General features: G+C 35.3%; 1 protein-coding gene across 1 annotated transcript in view; it reads left to right on the top strand.

Moving 5' to 3' along the window:
• Positions 1-1,540: 1,540 nt before the first annotated feature.
• The window catches only part of RFC3 (replication factor C subunit 3), a 234,856-nt gene continuing 224,219 nt past the window's right edge, over positions 1,541-12,177 (top strand). The window contains exon 1 of the transcript XR_016388721.1: positions 1,541-2,205. The gene's annotated coding sequence lies outside the window, so the exon portion shown is untranslated. The remainder of the gene's footprint in view (positions 2,206-12,177) is intronic.

Below are 12,177 nucleotides of genomic sequence, written 5' to 3'. Positions count from 1 at the left end.
TAAAGTGGAGCCCAGACCAGCTGAGAAGCTGGATGGCTCTAATTGTCTGCATAAACTTTTCTCGTGAAATTTCTCGAAAAGAAAAGAGTTACCCTGTTAGATATAAACCTCTTTTCTTATGAAATTTTGTTGTAATTGGAAGGACTGTTTTTGCTACAAATTTCAATGCCTTGGTTAAATTCTCACGAAGTTCTAGTGCTGTTCTGAAATATTTTCTAAGTTGTTGATCATCCTAAACAACTGTTCCTCTTCAGTCCTACCCACGCATAGCCAGATGTTTCTAGAGGATGGTGAGCTAATGGAAAGAGCAAAACTTTGCAGTCAGAAAATATTGGTTGTGTCTTGTCATGCTGTTTACCAGCTAAGGGACTCTGGGAAAATCCCTGATCCTCTCCATACTTTAGTATCTTCACTTAAAAACTTGAGAGAAAGGTATTAGTGCTTAATATCAGAATTCGGGTAAAAGGATTTTGCTGATTGCTCTGTGATATTCAATCTTTAGTTAGTATTAGGTTCATTTTTATAGTCTGATGCTACCATATTCATTTCTGAAGCCCCAGATTTGGGGATAATCATGTTTCTTCCTCAGAAACATATGTGACACAACAGTGGCTTTGGAGCTTTCTCAGACACAGGTTTCTTAACTGGTGAGGCAAGAACTGCTGAAAGTAATAACAAATGAAGGTTAATGCTGTTTTATTTGCTGTTAAGACTGGCATTTTGCACAATGTAATGGACTCTCAGTATATCAGATTTCTTGTAGAGAAATTCATAAAGAAATGGAAGTTATAAAATCAAGATGATGCTTACTTGTTCTTTTGGAATAATGATGTTTAGATATTCGTAAAGGATGCTGTCAATGTTTATTCATCCCCTTCCTGCCTCCCTTCCCTTTTTCCTTCCTTCCTTTTATTTCTCACTTATTTATTCCCATTCTGGAAATGACTTACAAAAATAATTTTAAACATTCTGGGTTTGTGGCGGGTTTATCAACTTCTGCATGCTTAAGTTATCTTCCTTGATAATGAATTAGAGATTTAGATAAAGAAAGACTCCTGCTTCTTACCTGAAGTAGACATTTGGTGATTCATCATGTGAAAAGAGAAAAGGATTTATCAAAGCAACACCCAGCTAGATGAAATCATCCTACCTCTCATTCAGTCTATAGGGCACCATTGAGTACAGTAAGTTAAAACGAGATAAGATATCTTGTGCAAAGAAATCCTTAATGTTGCTCGTTTAGCCATAGATATATAAATTAGGATACTGTGTTGCTCATTTAGAAACTTAAATAAACTGAACTTGATATTTTAAAATTCAAACTTCACTTTGGCATTTAAATGACTTGTGATTATTTCCAAGAAATGATTATTTCCAAGTAGCATAATAACCCTATACAGATCCAGAAAAGAAAAATCTCCTTTTGAGGTTGCATATAGTATTCTACAAAAATGTTTTTAAAAGTCTTGTAACCATTAATTTTGCAATGAGCTTATTCAGGGAAATGATTGCTTGCTTTTCTGAAGTTTATGAATTCAAATTCTTGATAAGATTTACTGTTTTATTATTTGTTATACTTTCTTCAGGACAGTAATTGTGTGTCATTTATCTTTATAATCCCAGTACTAGCACTGTGTATACTGTATACTGGGTGGTCTGGAAATGTTTTTTGAACTGCTACTTTGTTCTTTATTGGAAACTCAGAATGGGAAGCTTTGGGAAGTTTCTTGATAATGTTATGTTTTATTTCGCCAAAGTACCACCTATTTTTTTCAGCTAAAAGAAGTTTCATTTAAGCACAAAACTTGACGTTCAGAGACACCTTAGCTTTGAAAGGATTTGAATACAATTGGAATACAGTAAAGCTAGAGAAGAGAGAAGTTAAGGTGCCTCAAAATATCATGTAATTGGTTTTATGGACTAAATGTGTTCTCCCTAAAATCATATGTTGAATAACTAACCCCCAATGTGAGTATTAGGAGGTGAGGCCTTTGGGAGGTAATTAGGTTTAGATGAGGTCATGATGGTAGAGTCCCCATAATGGGATTAGTGCCCTTCTAAGAAGATGAAGAGACACCAGAGCTTCTTCTCTCTGCCATATAGGGACACAGGGAGAAGACAACCATCTGTGAACCAGGAAGAGAGCCCTCACCAAGAACCAAATTTGCTGGTGCCTTGATCTTGGACTTTCCAGCCTCCAGAACTGTGAGAAATTCATGTCTGTTGTTTAAACCACCCAGTCTATGGTATTTTATTACATAAGCGTGAGCTATATGTGGATATTATTTTCAGATTCTGTTAGCTTGATATAAATTAAGACAATCACTTACATTGTAGGTAGTATCCTAAGAATAGAATATATTTACTTACCTGTCTACCCAGCTATGCCACATTGTAACTTTTTTGAAAGTTTTTTTATATAAAATTTTTTTTCCCAAACAGAACTTTAACTTGGTTTGAAAACTTAAATTCAAAGGTTTTAGTTTAGACTTTTTTAAAAAGGCCAAAACAGTCTCTATATAGACTGTTTCGAAACATAACATCTTAAGGAAACAGAGGAAATTATTTAAAATGGAAAAGAATTAGCTTTTAAAAGAAGAAAGGACTGCTTTTGTTTGTTTTTCCCCCTTTCAACAGAATCTAGGATAACTAAAAACATGGGAAATGCCACCTGAAAATGTGGGAGAATTGAATAATAAATCTTGTGAACATTGGGCCACAATTAAGGGGTCCTTTCAGGCATCATAAAAATTATTGCCAGGTGAAGTTGAACAGGTCTTGGCAGCAACATCCCAGAGAGAACCAACCACCTTAGAGAGTATATAACTAAAGAATCCTTTTGTGCACACAAGCTGTCCACCATTTAAAAGTTCTTAAAATCCCTCATTGCTCATCTTTAACTTAAATATATATATTTCAGAATCAGTAACATTATCAGGTAAGTTTTAGCTTTTTACTTTTAGGCTTTGGTTAGACTGAAAGGATTTAGAAACACAAAATCAGAGCCCTTCAGATAAAGTCCCACACAATTAAATGCAATTTTGTGTTTGGTTTGAGTTCTTTCCATGTCTCTTCTGCAATCTGTTGACAGTAGTTCCACAGACTTACATTCTTTGTATGGATGGTGTATTTTTCTCAATGCCTTCAGTGTAGGCATTAGTAAGCTTTAGAAAAGTGTTATTTCTCTCCAAGGCCACTGTTGCTGCCATTGCATTAAAAAAAATGCTTAAGAATCTTGTCTTTCTGTGTTACCTCCTTAACTTTTTTCAGTTTTTTCTTTGAGTTTGCTATAGAAGTTCATAAGTTTGTAAAGTTATTAATCCAGATAAACTTGGAAGGATTTTTCTTTTTTGGTCTGGATTCCTAACAGATAGATGTCAGCTTTGCACAAAGATGAAATCCTGAATGTTGTTAATTTAGATTAAAAAAAGAAGAAGAAAAAGAAAAGAAATGATCTATAGGACTTAGAGTTCAAAATCTTTGCAAAGAACCTGAACAGGTTTTTGACACTCTGATAAAAATTATTTACTTGAGTTCTTTTATTCCGTTTGTTCTACAGCTGTTTGCTTCCAAATTGAAGGTGTTTTTCCCTTGACAGACTCTGTGTGCAGTCCCTGTGATTATTGCCAGAAATACTCTTTCCTGTTATTTTTTTAATTGCATTACTTAGAAATGCTTCTTTTACTCCATTACATTTCTTCTGTTTTTAAAATGTCTTTATGAGTGACTTTAAATGTGTATTACAAATTGGATTCGAGAGATCTGTGCTGGCGTACCTGACTGAAGGTCTTTACTGCCTTCTGCCAGTGTATCAAGTTCAGTGAATAGCCATGAAACTCCAGACTGCTCTTCATTTTAAATCCCCTAAATTAGCTGCTTTTGAGCACTACTTGCTAATCCTTTGCAATCCAAAGTCATCAAAAAATCATACTGTAATGCTTTTTGTACAATACAGAGATAATTTACAGCATTAGTCAAACAGTTTCAAAGGTGTCATTATTTGATAATAACCCCACCCCAGGGCCATTATTGTACCATATAATGTGACTAACCATATAATGACTAACATTTCTTTCTGCTGAAACCACAGCCACAAATTGAAGAGTAACACAATCTGGCCTTTGGTTTTCTCAGTCAGCCTGAAAAAACTGGTCATATTTTTAAACTTCAGCAGCTTAATATCTCACTTCAGGTTTTTAAAAAATATTCATAGCTGAGGTAGCATTTCCATTGCTATGTGAGTATAATAGATGGTTTATATTCTTGAATGTTATTTGGTTCTGAACCTCATTTCAGTGTTACCTTTTTCTTATGAGATCTAGAGCCAGTGTAAATTTTGGGTTTAATGTGTGTAAGTGGTGATTTTTGAAGATATTATATCCAAATTTAAAAAGTCAAATCTTCACATTTATTTCAGCTATTTCCTATGGGCTTTTTTTTTTGTTTTTTTTAAACTGAGAAAGCTCTTTCATCCATAATTTTCTTTATGACCGTGCCCTCAAGTGACTGTAAACATCTGTTTATTCTCCAGTGTGGCTACATGTACCTCTTGGCTTATATGGCCTTATTTTATTTTTCTCTTTACCTAGAATAACCTTTTTCCATTCCTATGTGTTCATTGTCTATCCAACACTTAAGCCCAGGTCAAATGGCACTTCCTCCATAATGCTTTCCTGGATTCTCCACAAAAAAATAATAAATCTCTTTTTCTTCTGAAATCATATAGTACTTTTAACTTCTCATGCTTAATAATTAGGAAAAGTTTTAAAATGTACACCTCTAAGCTCTCCAAAGGTCAGGGATCCTGTCTTATTCATTCTGGAGTGCAAAGCTATCACTATATATTGGTTAAAAAAATGAACTATGCATATAGCAAAACAATGTTAATTTTGTGGGTAAAAGGACAGATTTACCTAAAATGACTCATTAAAAAAAATTGAAACCATGTTTTACAAATATGCTATATGATAAAAATATCAATTAATAATTATAAGTAAAATTATAAATTTTAGAGGATTTCCTAGCATGATAGTTGGGAGTTGAGAAGAGAAAAACAACAAAGGAAACCCTGTCACCAAGAATTATACTGAGCATAAGTGTTGCAGGAGCTGTTAAAAATGAACGGGGTAAGATACTGCTAAGGATTTTTTTCACTATTTTTTTAAAGTCAGCCACTTTGTTGCTTTTGGTCAAATTAAAAAAAAAGATTTAAAAAAGTTGTATTTTGATAAATTATGTAATCTATTTGGTGACTTTAAATACAGAGCTATACCAGTAAAGTTTAAAGAAAGCAAATTCCCCATGGATTCTGGAATCTTTGCATACCACTGTGATCAGTGATCTGTGCCTCCGAACCTGGGAATGGAGAGAGCATGAGAGCGTCAATTGCCCATAGACTCCTGCAGATTCTCACTCAGCTCAGGACTCTGCCTCAAAACAGATCAAAAGATTGCATAGATGGGCATCATTATTGACATTAACCTCAACTCATAGCCACGGACTTGATCCAGAATATCCTAGCTATTCTCTTCTCTTCCTTCTCTAATAAGCAACTTCCTAGTTATTCATCCTTCAAGACCCAAATCAATGCCACCTTCTTTGGAAGGCTTTGCCATGCCTGATTAATTACTTTCTCCTTTGTGCTTTTAAAACACTTGTACCTATACCTGTTATAGAACATACCACAATGTTTTATACCTCCTCATCTTCTCTAACGGCCTAGACTCAGAGACTAAGTCTAGATTTCCATACAAGTTCAGCCACTAGCACAGTTTCTGGCATTTCTGAAGACCCTGTATAAGCAAAGATTTTCCCCTTTCATAATCATAGCACTTCATTTTATGTTAAACATTGTGTACTATTGTTTTTAAGGCTGTTCTCACTTTCACTTCTGTGGAGCCTGCAAAGAAGAGGTGTGGAAGCTCACATTATCAAGGGCATGGTGAATACAGCCAGTTCCCCCACGCCTCCTGAAAATTATTTGTCAAAGTAACCTGGGAGAAGTGAGAAATTTGCCAGGTCAGAGACATCTAGTTCCCAGCTGGAGGTTTTTTATAGAATTAGGCAGTAGAAGGGGTACTGCCCTTAGGTACTACCTGTTAGTAGGCAATCCTTGCAGTGTCCGAATTCCATCCTTCCATAGTCTATTTCTCATTTCATCTAGCTTATAGCAGGCCTGCTATCACTTACCATATTATATAGGTTCTAGCATGTACACTAAATAACTTTGTATTGTGGCTTCAGTTTTCAGCTTCTTCTTAGTTGTCTAATTTGATGGTTCAGTAATCTCTTATTCTTCTATATCTTAAGCAAGCCGTTGAGTGCCCCTCCAATATTCCCACAGTGCAATTCTTGTGCTTTACTGCACTTATTGGCTTTTCTCCAAAACTTTATTGAAGCTTCACTTGGTCATGGTTTAAAGATACATTGCTGAAGCAGAATGCTTCCACCCTGCCTGGTGCCTACACCCACCACTAATATTTTGGTTCCAAGAAATAAATACAAAGGCCCAACTCTTAAATAAGATTCCTAACAAATATTCTGATAAGAATAACAAACACAAAATAACACTGAAAATGGCTAAATTTTAACTGGAGAGCACAGTGAAGAATGATGACATCTTTGTGAAAACAACTAATAGTGATTCAGGGAAAATTAGATCTAGCATAAGTAATAAACACAAAATATAACTGACAGCTAAAACTGCACAAGGTGGAATCTGTTATGGACTATAAATCAACAGAAGAATTAAAGTTTGGTAATATTTAGATTATAGAAAATGGAATTTCATAGAAATAATGGCCAAAAGAGCAAATTTACAGTGGTCAAGCTATAATTGATAAAACTTAATATGGACAAAAATTGCTCCAGGAGTCCAGTCTTCAGTTAATTTATATAGAAAGGTGATAGCAATGGATCATTTCAGAAAAATTAAAATGAAAGTGGACAAAAGTAAAAGTGGCTCACCTGCATTGTATAGAGAATTGATCTATTGGCTAATAAAATTTGCTCTGGTATTTTTTCTTCAAAGTCAGTATACTTTGTTTGAAACACTCGTGCTTATAAAAACAGGGTCAAAACATCCCCAGTGTCAAAATAGCTGTGTTAAATGCCCTGCGCACATCTCATGCTGGGAGTCCCCCTTCTCTTGAAATCACTGATGCTTCTCTTAGAAGTCACTACATAGGGCCATACATCACTAACTATTAATAAAATGTCAAAATGTGTTTGTGCGTTTGCATATCTTTAGGAAATGAAGAGATTGTTTTTAATGATATTGGTATTTAGGGATTTCAGTCTTTGTCCATCATTTAAATGAATATTTAGGATATTTTAGAGCATGAGGTGTTAGGGAGAAAACACCTGGGAAACTAAAGTGACTTTGTTCAACAGGCATTATTAACTTAGAGGCATTATTCCTCAGTAGTAGTTCCCAGTCACTCTGCAGCATGGAGTCTTTTATCACGATGTGTGTTTCTATGGGGACTCTGGCCATCTTGCTTTGGTACTTACAGTAAATCATGATGAAGACAAAGAGAGGAAGCTTGGACTTGCAGAGAGGGTAGTAAACAGGTATGGAAGGCCTGGGATGAACTTCAGAAATGCCAGTGATGACTGGGGGCATTGAGTGTGATTTGGTGTCAGTGGTAGGTAAGCTACCATCTAGCTCACTGGGGTCAAATGACTTTTGTAAAGTTCTGTAAGGTGATTAGCACACTCCTGGGGCAATTATTTGTAATAAAATGTTAGAAAGAAGAGCTCTGAAACTTTTCTTAAATAGTTCCTAGGGATATCAAACATTTAAGAGAAATCATATAGTGCCAGAGGTAAGCTATCAATTTAATTTCACTTGGTGGTCCAATCTAGCTTTGGTACCGTGGTGTCCCCTGTCTGCACAGGACTGCTATCTAGCACCAGGCACTAAATAATTGAGTAAGAATTAGTTTCTTGGGTTGTTGAATATATCAGAAAGTCCCAGCATATGAATGAGGAGATTAAAGAGTGAATACACTAAATGTATAAGGTCGTCTATTTAATATATTTATAAGGCCTCAACATAATTTACAGAGTTTACATGTAGCTATATATTTATCCAAGGAAGATTTTTACCTTACGTTTCAAAAAGATTTATTGATTGTGTGTTTATATATAGTTTATATATGTATGTGTGTGTGTGTGTGTATCCATCTAGTGATGAGTTGTTACCTAATTACAGTAGGGTTGCTTTCATATATGTCTATATAAATTTTAGAATAAACTGAATAAGAAATATATTTGAGCTTTATTTTTGGACAGAATTATTCTAATGACATACTAAGCTAAGGAATTGATTTTTCCTATATATCTGCCTTACAGTTTTTTAAACTACCAGTAACCATTACTGTATTAATAGAAATGGAAGAGAAAATGAATACGGGAACTTCTCTTTGGGTAAACTAGCCATCTGATTTAACTGAGTGTAAATAGCCAAAAGCCCCATTTATTTAGCATCAGGTCTAGAAAAATCTTGTGAAACTCAAATAATCTTGTATATGATGTTGTATCAATGTTATTCTTTGTCAAAAACCAAGAAGAGCAATGTAAATTTTAGTGCTACTTCCCATTTACATCTCACTGGTAAAAGTGTAAAATGGTCAAATACTTTGAAGAACCGTTTGACAATATTAAATATGACTGTAAATATATATAAATATCATGACATGAAGAGCTTATGCAGATTAGTAAGAAAAAAATCATCTCTAGGAAGCCCTCCCTGAAGGGAGGGTCTATGGCTAATAATGGGAATGATTCTAAAGAAATTTTAAGGATTTAATAATTTTATATAATAATTAGGTCATGAAGTTAGAGGAAAAAAGCATTAAATGAGGAGAAAGCGAATAGAAAGTAAGCTTCAGCATATAGAGGTAACATCTCAGTTAGAAGAAAGGTTTAAAAAAAGCCTGCATCAGTCAGGAAATTATAATTACAGGAGTATTTCATCATGAATTTAAAGTGTAATGGATTTACATTATTTGAGTTTCAAACTATAATATACTATACTATAAATTATACTGATTATTTCTTGTACTGTATTTATTTTGGTTATGATAAAATGGCAACAGAATAAATTATTAACTAAACTTTGAGACAGAAATATTAATTTTCCTTTTGATTAGTAGGTTAAAATACAGATAAAATAAAATGAATAAAGAGAGTTATGCTTCTTTGTGTTAAAAATCTGCTATCTAGGGCTTCCCTGGTGGCGCAGTGGTTCAGAATCTGCCTGCCAATGCTGGGGACACGGGTTCGAGCCCTGGTCTGGGAAGATCCCACATGCTGTGGAGCAACTGGGCCCATGAGCCATAATTACTGAGCCTGCGCGTCCGGAGCCTGTGCTCGGCAACAAGAGACGCTGCGATAGTGAGAGGCCCGCGTACCACGAGGAAGAGTGACCCCCGCTTGCCACAACTAGAGAAAGCCCTCGCACAGAAACGAAGACCCAACACAGCCATAAATAAATAAATTAATTAAAAAAAAAAAATCTGCTATCTAAAGAAAAAGCCAGCATGTCGCTATTTCTAAGCACAAGTTTAATGTAATGACTATTCTGTTTCATTGGCTCTTTTTAAGCTAGGCCTCCCTCTGGCACTGCATCAGTAAAGGCATTAGTGAAAAAATATGGGACAGGAAGTCACAGTTCCTAACATCCAGCTGCTTATTCTCAAGTGCAAGTTATATTATTTGAGGACTTGATTTTTCTATCAGTTGGATGGTAATACCATTGATCTTGGCACAGAATAAGCAAAATTTGGGAATGTATCAAGATACCGATAGATGATTTGAACTTTGTAATTTATGTTACCAATTTTACCCCCATATAAAAGCTTACTAATGACCTTCTTTTCCCTCATTTTTCTTGACAAGAGTATTATAATGTATTAAAACAGAATGTAGAGGAACCATTCTTCAAACGTTTGCAAGAATCATTCCTACTGTAGTTAGGTAACAACTCATCACTAGATGGATTGCTTTTTGTTCACTCTTGCCCTTTTCTAATTTGTTTCCAAAATATTTACTGAAACTCTCTTCATAATGCAAATCTTTCTTCTTTATCAGATTATAGGCTGTTGGCTTAATTTGAGGGAAATCTCCCAACTGAGGTTCCTATAGAGGAGTTTCATAGAGGGGCAGCTGTGGGAAAGCGTAACCCCCCATTTCTTCCTCTTCCCAGACTTAGCAAATGAAGCGTCTGTCACCTTGCACATACTGAGTTCTTTATCAGCAGCAAGGGTTATACAGTCATGGTTGGAAAAAAAAAAAAAAACATTATGCTGGGTTTTGTTCAGGATTTGTTTTGAAATTTTCTTTGAAGCTCTGATTGAAAGATGTGTAGAGAGACGTGGCTCAGGGGAGGAAATATAAACACTACCTTCTACTGTTCCTATGGTAGTAAATGATGTGCTCCCATTAGATGCTTCTTCTTAACATCATTCATGATGCTCATACCGCCAGGCGTCCTGAGATTTGGAGGCATTGCATTGCACCTTGCTTTGGGTGTCCCTAAGGAGGAATCCTTTGGTGGAGATTCCAATCCTCAAGGATTGGCAGGATTTCCAGTCTGGTGTCTGATAGGTGCTTCTGTGCACATTTTGAAGTTTCTGGGCATTTAGCAGATACATAAGGGGAAGACATCTGCTTCTCTCTGAAGATCTGAGATTCCATTCTGATGAGTTTTATGCATTAAGGAATGACATGTAGAATTATCTTCATTTTTGGTTGGCTTGGCAATTAAAATTCATATTACATCCCATCACAATTACCCAGGTGAGGAACTCTTCACAAAATGAACCAAATTCTTTCAATCCCTAAAATCTATATCACAAATTCAACTTATTATATTTTAAGGTTATTTTGCTTTTGAGAATGAACAAGAATTTCTAATGTATAGATAGTTAAAAATTAAGTGTAGTAACTGTCTGTAGTGCCTGTATCTTTCTGCATATCTTATATTATATATTGGTTACACAACTCAGACACTCTCTTCCAGGAGTCAGAGAGACTTGGGCCATGCTCCTTCTTTACTGTACCACACTCTTGCCCCATTGTTGCCAGCAGTTATTTTGTGTTCCAGTTCACCAGCTCTCTAACAGAAAGTTGAACAGGTTCTAATGTGGGCAGTGGACCCTTATACCCCTTTCCCTCTTTCCAGGGGATAAAGGTGCTATGCAGGAGTCCAGAAATGAGACGTGACCTGCTCTATAGCATGTGCCTGCCAGCCACAGAAATCTGTTCACCTTTTGCAAAATGACTAGATGTGAGAAGGGTAAAATTTAAGAGGACCCAGAAGTATTCTTCTTCGGGGAATTAAGAGCTTATGAGAACAGGGAAATTACTGAGAAAAACTCAGTGCATAGATGGTTGAGAAAGAAAAGAACAAGGGGGAATATTAGACCAATGATCTGAAGTTAGCAGCCTGCTGGGACATATCAAAGCCTAGGAAATATTAATTAAATTGAAAAGCAAAAACAGATATAAATAATTGTGTATTTACTTAAACAGGCAGAGTGAAATATCTCTTTTATTCCACTGCCTGCAGAGTAATATCCTAATCTTCAATTTTTAATTGTCCCTAGGTTCTCTTTCTGGGTACCAGATTTTCTTTGGTATAATGCAACTTTTTCAAATGGCTCTAGGTTATAAACTACATTTCTAAATAGCTTCTATACTATTTTCTAAATGTAAACTTCAATGTAGTAAATGACCCAAGACACATATTCCATTTCTACATTATTGTAACGAAGAATCATGGCTCTGTAGCCTCTGCTCTCTATTCCTTTAAGTCCCTATAGTGAATAGTGATAGTTATGGGGGTTCCTGCTCTAATTACAAGAATAATCTAGGCTACTGTAGCCCCAGTCAACCCCTGAGAAGCCTAGATAATGCATTTATTAAGAAACATCTCTGCTCATTAACTATAAACATTAAAAATATAAGGTACAGCCTGTATCTATATAGAAAAAAAAGTGTTACCATTTAAATTCACATAAAGATTATAGCTCCCTGGGAAATGTGTGCTCTAGTTAAATATCTAATACTGTACATGCCAAGCTGTTCATTTACAAATCTTGAAAAAATGTCTGTGAGGTCAATACTCCATTGTATCCATGCTTTATACACATAGTAAGTCATAAAGGGAGC

Source organism: Delphinapterus leucas, chromosome 18, assembly GCF_059928025.1.
Source record: "Delphinapterus leucas isolate spDelLeu-1000000601 "Yukka" chromosome 18, BTC_Dleu_Yukka2, whole genome shotgun sequence".
Classification (NCBI taxonomy): domain Eukaryota; kingdom Metazoa; phylum Chordata; class Mammalia; order Artiodactyla; family Monodontidae; genus Delphinapterus; species Delphinapterus leucas.
Note: the sequence above shows the minus strand (reverse complement) of the source record. Positions and strands in the feature narration are given on the sequence as shown.